Here is an 11,722-nt window from a genome sequence, read left to right as displayed (position 1 = left end):
CTGCACTGGAGAAGGAAAGTATGTTATGTCATGTTATGTTATGTTATGTTATGTTATGTTATGTCATGTTATGTTATGTTATGTTATGTTATGTTATGTTATGTTATGTTATGGAATTAATATAAATAATAACATACATAATTATTGAGAATAATTTTATGTAGATTAAAAGAAACTTAATAAATGGTTAACAATGGCTGAAGGGGATACTATTCAGTTATCCACTTCAGGGAATAAGGTAAACATACAGTTGAGATGAGAGTGGAAGACTGTCCTGAGATCAGATCACTAACAGAATCCTTTCTTTGCTCTCCCACTGTCTAAACATTGGACTATACCCAGTCAGCCAACACTGAAAAAATAGCAAAGCCTGAATGTGCAAGCAATTATAAACCAGGGCAGAAGGTTACTTATTGTAAAAAGCGGTGTTTCACAGGTCATCTTTTAATAATGTCTAGAGTTGACACTCTCACCGATACACAAAGGTATTTAATGTTAGGCACGACTGGTTAAAATGGGCCAACACTTTCCAGCCAACAAACTTTTTCCCTTAACAGAAAGCAGGGAAGGAAATAATGACTGCACACACATAATGCAACGTCTATGATCAAACAAACTGAAAAATATGGCTAGCAGACTGAAAAAATGCAATCATCTGAGAAATTTGAAAGGAGCATCTACCCATTCATGTAAAAAAAAAACTAAATGCATTTAGTTACAATAAAACAAGAAATGTGTGAGGTCTGGCCACCAAGTCAAATTTCTTAAAAATCCCTTCCAGATATGTATTAAGACATACTGTATAAAATACTCTGCTTGGAACAATAATGTGCATTTGATATGTTTTTTACCAAAAAAAAAAGTATAATTACCACATTGAAATCCTTAAAATGGTTTCTACTCCTTCTCCCTCATTAATAATTCCAGAAAATATAAATATGCAAATATATTTCATTTCAAGATTCAAGACATAAGATGTCTTCTACTTCACTTTAGAGTTCATTCTCAGTGTTTGTGCATTGGAGGCTTCAAGTTTAACATCACACTTGTGTAAGTTGAATATCGGACCAGGATTGGCTTCCAAACTAGTTGTGATGTCAAAAACCACGCTTGTAGGCCTACCCCTTAAAATCTGATTTTTGATGAGCAAAGAGAAACTTTCCACTTTCAGTAAACTAATGTGAAAACAATCTTCTAGTGTCAAACTCTGCACATACATTATTCTGCACACTGAAGCTTAAATATCCAACTATAGGAACAAGAAGTAAAACATATTTTTAAGTGGAGGAGGGCTTAAAGTAATATTGTTTCTCCATCTTGAATTCATTTTCTTTCAAATGCACGTTGCTGTGAGAGAAATGAAAAAATTGCTACGCTATTACCAAGTAGTGCTGAAGAGGGAAAAAACAGGAGTTTTGTTGACAACTTTTTTCATCAAAAAATCAATTACTGCTAGTGTTCGCTGCCAGCAGTATAACTATTGCCTCAAGCTCTTGTGAAGCAAACATCAGCTCCGTAAGCACCAGTAAGTGTGCTGTTGTGCCAACTAATGCTCAGAGCCAAGGGCCAGTAAGTGTAGTGATGATAACGTTAAAGATCAAGGGCATGGTGAACAGCATCAAATCATTATGGGCGGCAACATTTGAGTATTGTATCATCCTATCGCTGTCAAGATAGATTATCTCCAGTTAAGGCCCACTTGTCAGTACACAACCCTTGCTACAGAGCAACAGCACTCATAAGTCTTCTTTGCTCAGGATCATCCAGAGGGTAAGAGAAAAAGTAGATTGAAAATGGTGAAAGTTTTGAGTCAAGAAGCCTAAAATCACTAAGCTGACTCACACTGTGTGTAAATCTCTTAAGGCAAGATTCACACATAGTGGAGATTTATCTTCAAAATTGTCCAGCACAGCAGACTTAAGGCTTATCTGTGCATCACAGCCACTGCTGGTTGTTTCTCAAACAGGGATGAATGCAAAGCAGAGTTTCCCTCAATTACAGCAGGTTCATTTGACTTAATTTCACCTACATTGCTTTCAATAGAAGGCCTCTTAGGCATAAGAAAGTGCTAATGCATAAAAATGTTTTATAGTTGGAAATATTGTACAGCATTTAGTATTACTTAATCTACACAATATTTAGAGATGGATACATGCAGATATTTATCAAATTCAGTCACAGATACCAGCAGTAAATGAACTGAAAGTATGGTGTAAACCTCAATATGAAACAGTTGCTAATATGTTTGCAATAAAATAGCAGTGATTAGTTATTTTGACCCACTTAGTGTCTCATTTATCTAAATGTGCTGCTTGGAGGTTTACATGATGATATGATAGCTGAGCTTGAAAAAAAAAAGAACAAGCTACAGTGACTTAAATCTGTGTGATGAACTAAATGAGCAAAGTGAATCAAGATTTACTCATGAGATGTGCCTGATTTACAAAGCTGGCAACCAGACCATAATTGATGAAAAGTATTCAAGGGGACATTTACTGTAAAAGAGAATGTAAAAATGCATGAAATTAATTTGGCACCTGAAGACAATTGCACAGTCAAACACACACATACACGTTAAAGTAGATTACTTTGATGCAATTAAAAATTCAGACCACCATCTCTCAACACAAGCAGCCAGCATTAATGCAGAGCAAAAATCCAAAAGGAACAATAGACCACCAAGTGGAATAGGGGGCTTGATTTACTTCAAGTGGCTATAAGCATGCATTCTCACATGCTCTTGAACTGATTTGAGTGTAGGTATGGCAATGATAGAACTGGTTTGATAGAGTGCATAGGGGTGAGCTTCACCAACAGAGATGGAGTCAGCAACTCAAGAATTAACAAGCACACCCATTTCCCATTTTAATCATGCAGCCATCCTCGAGGAGAAGGGTTCATTTTGATGGAAACACAATCATCTGTGTGTGGAGCTGGTCCTGAGATACTCTTCTTTGATTAAATTGTAGCGTAGATGCAGAGTACATTTGCTTTTTTCCCCTTCAATCGGTACATTAACTGTGACTACTCAAATCCTCTGACAGCAAGGCTCACAAATGGTGCCAGTCTTGTTTCATACGTCTGCTAATTCGCCATTTCCTTCACAGCACAATTCTTGATCAGCCTACTTCATTAATTGTACCCTCAACCACGCTTCCTGCCCCTCGGGGTGACACAGAAGCACTCTGAACAGTGCTTTGAACGTTTGTTTCCTCATGATTAAACATAACTTGCAGTCTGTTTCCTTACTCCCCCCGACATTTTATATTCATGTTTGAACTCAAAAAGGATGCGAAGGTGCTGGAGTGTGGAGATGGAATAACGGGTTAGAGAGAGAGGAGGTAATTTTACTCCACTTAACTCCACAGAGAACCTTGCCAATTAATTGGCTCTTTAATTGTGTTTTGAGCTTTCATTGATTCAGCGCTGGCATCCCTAATCTCATTAGGTACTGTTTTGTGAAGGACAGTAAAGTAAAATCATTCTGGGCTTCAACCATGGGTGATTCAGTTTTATAACCCTCATGTCCTGACATCGCACACCTCACTGAGGCAGTAAAGATGTACCATGAAACATTGAACCATTGAACTGCAGGGTCTCTTTGTTCTCTCTCTGTAATTAAGATGCTGCTGGAGAAAAAACATGACAGTTTACCCTTAGTGCGGTGGTAGAGAAGAGAGGTCAGGATACATAAATACGAACATCACAATATAGCCGCACGCAGAGATGAGCAGCGTCCAAGAAATGCAAGTCAATATAACTGAAAATGACTTTTTGAAAAAAAATATATAGGCTATAAGAAAAAAGAAATAAAACATTTATCAGCACATACAATGCTGCAAGATGAAGCAAGATGTGCAGCATCCAATGCCTCGGTAGTAGTTATGACTTCATAACAGACATATAAAGGACTTATATAATGAAGACTTAAAAAAAAAACGGGTTACAAAAGCAGAGTGTTCAAATTGGGTTGTTATAAAACATTCCTATTTTCATCTATCAAAACTTTATCTTCCCACAGATGATTTTACCATTTAATAATATTGTTGTATAACTACAGCCAAATGCAGAAGTAGGATCATTTGTCACATCCACCAAAATGAGTTACTATACTACAACATTCAGCCAACTGTAGCAAAATAGTACCAATAACAAAAGCAATTGTTTAGAGTTAGAGTTGCCAATCTTGTAAATAATTCACGTTTTGTGGAACAAAAGTGGGAATTATTGTTTATTATATATATCAACAAGAAATATATTTGTGATAGGGACTCTTTTGAAGACCATTCAGATGCAGTAAATATTACTACCTTTGTACAGTGTGTACATGAGTTTTTGAGAATTCGCCCTACCTACAAAATGGTTCTTAACATCAAAGAACGTTTTTTTGGATCAGTTCAGCCTTGCTCTGCACATTTTATGAAGACTGGACAAAAATTTAACGAGTTTGAAAAGGTTGTGAGGCAGAGAAACAAGACTCTGTATAGATGTATCATGATTTTGTTGCTTCAGCTTGCAGTTCTGGAGTTATGGACAAGTAAAAGTAAAAAAAAAAAAGTAAGTTAATATTGCACACCACTGGGTAGGCCTACTACCCACTGTGGTCTCAGCCTTTTGGAACCCACTGTATCTTACACTACTGTACATTGTAAATTTCTCAAAGAACTTTAGTACAAAGTCGAGAGGTTTTGATATATAGCAAGGTTGAAATTCAACTCGCAGTGTTTTCTGCCCTTCCTGCTCTAATGACTCACATCATTTTGCAAAGGAAATTGATTCATGTGCAAAAAAAGCAAGCAACATGTAAATTGGGCATCAATGACATTTCTACCTGCCACTTAATGTTTTTGATGATAAATGAAAACCTCCAAATCCGACCCCAGTAGACTAACTGACCTGAGGAAAGTGGTGAGTAGCAGCTGCTCTGCTTAGCAAAAATGAGGTTGATCATCTGTGACAATTTGCACTGTATAAGATTTATTGTGGATATAATGTGTGACAACAACCGTCTTGTCATTCCCTTGCAGCATATAGTATGTTTCAATGAAAATGTATTATGTGAAATGGATTGTGTAAGACATGAGGCATTATCGTTCCCCTTCAACTGGTATTACAAGCCAGATATGATGATGAGCACAATCAAGCTCATTCATCTTGAGGAAAAAGACTTGACTCTAGAGAATCAGCTCTCCATATGAGGCTATTGTGACAGCAATATTTCCCAAGTTCAAACTATATGAATGGATTCATCACAAATGGCAGCTTCACTAGTGGCAGCAAAGTAAATCTGTGTGACACTCAAGTTCAACGTTGATGAAGTTTATGTGAAAATTCACATAAGCAACCACAGCACAGCTTTTTGTTGACTTTCAGAGTGAGTCCTAACACCAGGCTGAGAGCCCATATGTTCCATACATATAAAATATGCAGTGATATGTACTATACTGTGTATATACCTCCCAGTACATCAAATCTCCCTCTCAAAGACTCACAGCAGCTCTCTTCAAATAGTTTCCCTCAACCGCCTACACATAGCTTCTGTGCATTAACAAGCAAACATAATGTCAGTGAATTCAATGGAAGTATTACAACTTTAATTCTTTGGACAAAATGACTCTGTATCTCAATGCCGTTAGACTTAGTGATACAAATTGCAGCTTATAGTTACCAATGTGGGTGGTGACATATGTTTTCCCCTTGTGTGTCCCTCCTACCAAAGTTCTCAAGTTGGTCTCATGACAGCCTGCAGCCTGTTTTTAGCCAGGATATATTGTTAAAAAAAAGGCCATGCTTTAATTTATACCATTTCAACTACCTAAAACCGTTTAGTTACACAACTTAAATGGAACAGATATAAGTTGATATTCGGCATCTACAGAAGGTTTCTGACCCTGTCTCTCCCCGCAAGCAATCACAACACGGTGTACAGCAGAGATCGGAAAGTGACAATAATAAACATCCCGTCATGGGGAACACTGACTCAGAGCCCACAGGTGGATGTTGGTGTGGAGGTTGGGCTTATGAAAGAAAATTAAACCACAACACCCCTATGCTTGTGGCATGAGTGTCTGTTTAACACAAACAGTACAGGAATCCATTTGTCAAACTATTGTTCCTCAATTCCTCTAGTGGTTTAAAAAAACATCACCAGGATACATTTAAATGGTGTAGTAAAAACCAAGCTGGCAAGATGTAGTCTGGCATGGAGAGACTACAGCGTCCTTGATATAAATTATTTAGCATAAACCAATGAAATAAATATCTTATTAAATCACCAGCAAAGAGCAAAATATATTAACATTAACTTATAAGGGCAACAACGTTGATTACATTATGTAACCATGGTGTAACCCCCAGATTCACAGAGTATAGTCGTAACCGTCACTATGTTTTCAGTTCATGAAGTTAATTGTAGCATTTTGGTCGCCGGAAAAGTCTTGTTCAGCGTTTGGTTTTACTAAAAGACCCTCTAAGGAGTCAGATGTTCAGTTTTTCCCATAAGTACATTTTATTTTAGTGGTTTTAGGCCTGTTTTTTGCTAGCGAAAATTAGCATTAGCATTATCAAAGTTAACCGTAGACTGTAAATGCACAGTGCTAACCAAGCTAGCAGCTAGCGCTAAGGTCAACTCCACCTTCTCATCCAAATATGGTCACTTCTGGCTCCAAAAATCAAAGATGGCAATGGTCAAATCCAAGACGGCGATGGTCAAATCGCTAATCGAGGCTTCAAAACGGTAGTCCACAAACCAATGGTTGACGTCTTTAAATAAATGGTCATAGATCAGCTGTTGTACTAAGCAGTATTCATAATCCTAGAGCCAAGACAGATTTGACTTTATCACAGTTTATCAATGATGCCTTCAATTTGTGAGTATTTGTCTTTAGTTTCAGGTTAATATTAAAACTTAGGAGAACATAGTGCATAGGTACATGAAACTGAACACTCCCAGCACCATAAGTGCAGAGCAGATCATGAACAGCAATGGAATATAGGCAACTTCAAATGTTGCACTCTACATTATAAAGTTCAGGCAAGAGAAATAAAGGGGTTGTGAGGGAGGGATGGAGGGAGACAAGTAGAGTGACAGACAAAGTGAAATGCAGGTTAGGTGAGAAGACTGTCAGATCACAGGCCTTTTCTACTGTATGTCAGTGAGACAAGATGCTGTTCTCTCCCCGGAAGATCAAAAGAGATGAGGGGGAGCTCTCTGAACAGAAGAGCTCTTTCCTCTTCCTCTGTCCTCTCTCTATTCTGCAAAAAATGAGAAAGTTGAGGAAGAAAAAAAAGAGCCCTGTCAGAAAGCACCAGGGGCAGTGGCCATGGGGATAGCAACAGGAGGGAGCCTATTTTACAGACCCAAAGTGCTATGTGACTAAACCACAGAACTAATTGCACCAAGACCAAAAGTACAAAATCTCCAAGGACCAAGGGCGCCTCTCCAGTGTTCAAATTACACTCTGGCTCTGGTGCAGTGGACTGCACAAGTTTGGTACTGTGGATATCTTTTATGTCGCATCAAAATGAACAGACACATATATGCCAATCTAACATACTTACTCTGTTTTTCTTTATTAGATTCACACTAGAACTGTCACGACATCTAGGTTTAGACAGCACATACATGCACATTCATATACTTGGATCTGGCAATAGAACTTGCTGTAGCTAATCCACTCTTGCCTCACCAGATTATTACACCTCTGATCAGCCAATCTGATTCAAGTCACACACACAAGAATTACGCATAGGCACTCAGATAAAACAATACAATTGTAATGGAATTTTTTTACTCTGTGGTATACACTGTTTTATGATTCACGTGTTGTGTGCATGTGAGGTGTAATCCTTTTTTTGCCTGTATGGCCTTCTCTTCTGTGAGAAAGCATCCACCTTGCAGTTCTCTGCAGATATGAAGAAACACTCTCAGCAGAGAGGGAAGAAACATTGATAAGAGAATGAACAATATAGGGCAACTGTTGCATACAGGGTGCTCAGTGATTTTCCATTATGGGTGCGGCTTTCACTATAGAAATGACTGGTACACTAAACTCTCTTTGTTTAAGACAGGCTATTGAGTTTGTATGCATACACGGTGTGATTCCACAATAAACTCTTAAAAGACAATTCTCTCTTTGTGAAATCTATCTCTATTACGGAGAATTTCCACAACAACAGTATAACCATAATGCATACAATAAGTCTTTACTTCGTTATATGCATTATTATCAGGAGATATTGTGTATTCATAGAGCATGAATCTACAGTGCAGTGAATTTCAAAGACCACAATTAAATCTTAAAATTATAACTGCTGACCGATACAGCCAATGATATAAAGCTGTTTAATCAACAAAAACAGACCACACTCATTATGTTTTCTGTCTATCACATGAATCATTTGACATACTAGCCTTTCCAAAAAACTTGATTAGCCAGCATGGTAACCAGTATGACAAAATGTGGTAAACTCAATGAATGCTGTGAGGAACTAAAAAATACAATATTAATTTAGTTATCAAGTTTATTTCAAGAGAAAGTGAACTTTGTGAAAAAAGTTCATGTACTGTGATGTCTCTTTCTATTCAAGATTGCCAAATAATATCCCCCAATTGGGAATAAAAAGCGACAAGACCCGACCGAATTGAATTCAGGACCATACTAAATCTCCAGAAAATGTCATCAAGATTGAGTTATAGTCCATAGGCGGACATCTAGCATAAGGTGGGCATGTTATCAAATGTGTGTGTGTCCAGTGTCCAGAGTTAATATATTGTTTTGTACAGATGATTGTCCTCTGTCAAGTTTTCAATTTTCATTCATTTAAAATCTATTCAGTACTGTTGAATGTCTTATATGTTATATCTGCTTCAGCAGCTGCTGTTTATGCAGTATGCATCTGCTTGTTTGTAACATTATTGGTATTACGCTCAAAATAGAGACGTGGGCAGGAGTTTTGATTTAATTTTCTATCTCATATCACCAACGTGGTAGTAGAAGTATTACCGTTAATAAAATTGATGGTAAATTAATTATACCTTATTTGCGATCCTCCTACTTGAATTTATATTGCTGCTATGGGGGCTCAGGTGTCGTTTGAAGCAGCTTCAAATACTAAAGCTCTCTCTCTCTCATTTACTGTTTCTCTCTGTGTCTGTCTGTCTCTCTCTCTTTCTCTCCACCTACAGTGTGAGCTGAATTTTGCTCCAGGTTGAGATATGTATAATTCATGCCTATGGTTTATAGTATATTATGTTTTAAACATTGCATAAATCTTCATCATACTCTCACATACATAAAACTATTTCACCATTCTTTACATATACATTTGAACATATTGAGGTTTGACATTTAATAACAATTTAGGTATGTGGGTAAGCACAAAAGCCTGAAAGTGAAATCACTAAATAAGGAAATCCATGGGGATAGATTTGCATTGGTGTAATTATTTTTCTTCAACATGCATTAGGGAAAAAAATCCAGCACTAATGTTTGGGCTGAGCAGGGACACCAAAATACCTTTTTAGCAGATATGCAGACTCATTAGAATGTTTCCACCAGGGATATGCTGCCTTTTCTTGCTTCCAGTGCAACACGACATGGCCCCACCCCTGTCACCTCTAGAGCAAATCAAAGTAAAGGTAATTAAAAACAGTCGCCTCAGCCCCACCCGTCCATAAACATTGCAGGCTGCACGCGCCATGCTACATTAATATGCAAATTGGAGCTAGGGCTGTGATCACAGCGCTTTACTGATCCAGTTATTAAATTAATTTCCCCCAAAACAAGCAGCGGGAGCTGCTGAGGTAGTCAATGGGTTCTTCTTCTATCTGCGCATATTAATGAGACTTTATCAATTTTACATTCATCACAGTATGGGGGGCGAGTGGTGTGGACTTGCATGGCCACCCCTGTGGCAGGCAGGCCACTGCGCTCTACAGTCACAGCCACTCACAGGGTCGTCCATCACCAGAGCAACCCCGGGACACAGAGGAACCAGGATCTCCATCTCATCTTACTGCCCTCCCATCACAAGTCCCGTCTCATCTGTCTGGCACTGCATGCACAGCCACGCACTGGGGTGGTATGAGCAAGTTGTTGCAGTAGCAGCAACAGGTGATGTCACATGGTAGCCGAAATGCTGCAGTCTCTGAGGAGCAGCGGTGTCGAACCACTGTACTGGCTGGTGAGGGTAGCACACTGCAATTCAATGTGAATTAAACACACAGACAGTGTGTAGGTTAACATCAACACAATACGTGGGTGGAGACTGACACAAAAAGACACACACATACAAAAGAAGTCCCACTGGTAGGACTGTAAGACTTTGCACAAAAAAATGAAAACAACAGGCTACTGTTATATTTTGTTGTTTCTTCTGACAAATGTGACACACACAAAATGGTCTACCGTAAAACCAACTCGCAGCAATATGAAAACAACTGACTTTCAAGGGTCAAAACACCAAATTTCAACAGGTGAAATGAAGGTTTCCTCATGGGTGCCGTGTAGAAATGATTGGGTTGTTTGTTTTACTAGCCTCCTTTTATATGTATCTGAAGTGACCTTGGGCAAAGACTAGAGTATGGGGACATTAGCAAAACAGCAAGCATCGTTATAGCAATTACCAGGAAATCACGGGGCCACAGGGAGCAATTATGTGCTTTGTGTCTACAATTGTGCATATAGGAGAGCGATTGGGGAAAAGCTGAAGAAGAGCAGACATGGAAAAAATTGAGCTATAGGCAAGTGGGAGAAAGTGGAGCCAGAGTGCGGGATAAGGAGAAGAGACAAAGAAACAGCAGGGTTGAATATCAGCAGAGGCAGCAGATGAGGGGGTCAGCAGTCAGGTTTGTGAGAGGATAAGAGAAGAGCAGGAAAGAAGAGGAATTTCAGTGGTAGAGAAGTGGACTCTTAAGTGTAATTGAGTGAGCACTAGTGAAGAAAAGTGGAGGAACAAAATAGCCAATAGCTCCTCTCGAATCTCCAGAGCGTGCATTTTCTGCCACGGTGATAACTTGGATTTCTAATACAGCATCCTGGTCCTCTGAGGCATAAATTTCAAATGGCACTGTGTCCCCACTGTAGCTGCCCACACTGCAAGATGCGAGCAGGGACGAGATGGCCTGACGACGAGTCTGGGGCTTGGCTGATAAGAGTGAGGTGGAGGAGGTCACTGAGCTCACTGTATTGAGACATAACCGCCGGTCAATTCAATTTCCTTAAGGACACAGGAGTCCAAACCACAATCAGAACATTTCATATCACAGTCAGGCTCCTCTTGCCCTTTTCCCAATCTCATCAGAGGAGAAAGGGAGAAAGGTAGAGGAATGAGTGAGAGAAAGCATGAAACTAGAGAGAGAGTGTCATGCAATAGATGATAGGAACTTTGGGGGTTACTGCAATGGCCCAGAAAATCTTAATTTCCTGACAGAGTTATTGTAACCAGTGATTATGCTCCAGCTGGTCTCAAGAGGGAACGAGGGGAGGAACATCAGAGAACACATTCACAAACAGATTCAGTAAAGCTTTAGCACTCAGACAAACAGGCTAACACTGCCGGGATGTCGGGTTCTATAAAAGAGAAGAAACAGCCTCTCCCCAGCACTTTAATTATTTACATCAGTGTGTGCTTGACTTTCAGAAGAGAGTTGGAGCAGTACACATACAGGCCACCCAGAGGATCAAACACCATGCCGACTGCGACAGAGGATCCAGCACTG

Source organism: Thunnus thynnus, chromosome 17 (assembly GCF_963924715.1).
Source record: "Thunnus thynnus chromosome 17, fThuThy2.1, whole genome shotgun sequence".
In the NCBI taxonomy this organism is placed as follows: domain Eukaryota; kingdom Metazoa; phylum Chordata; class Actinopteri; order Scombriformes; family Scombridae; genus Thunnus; species Thunnus thynnus.
This window is presented reverse-complemented; position numbering follows the sequence as displayed.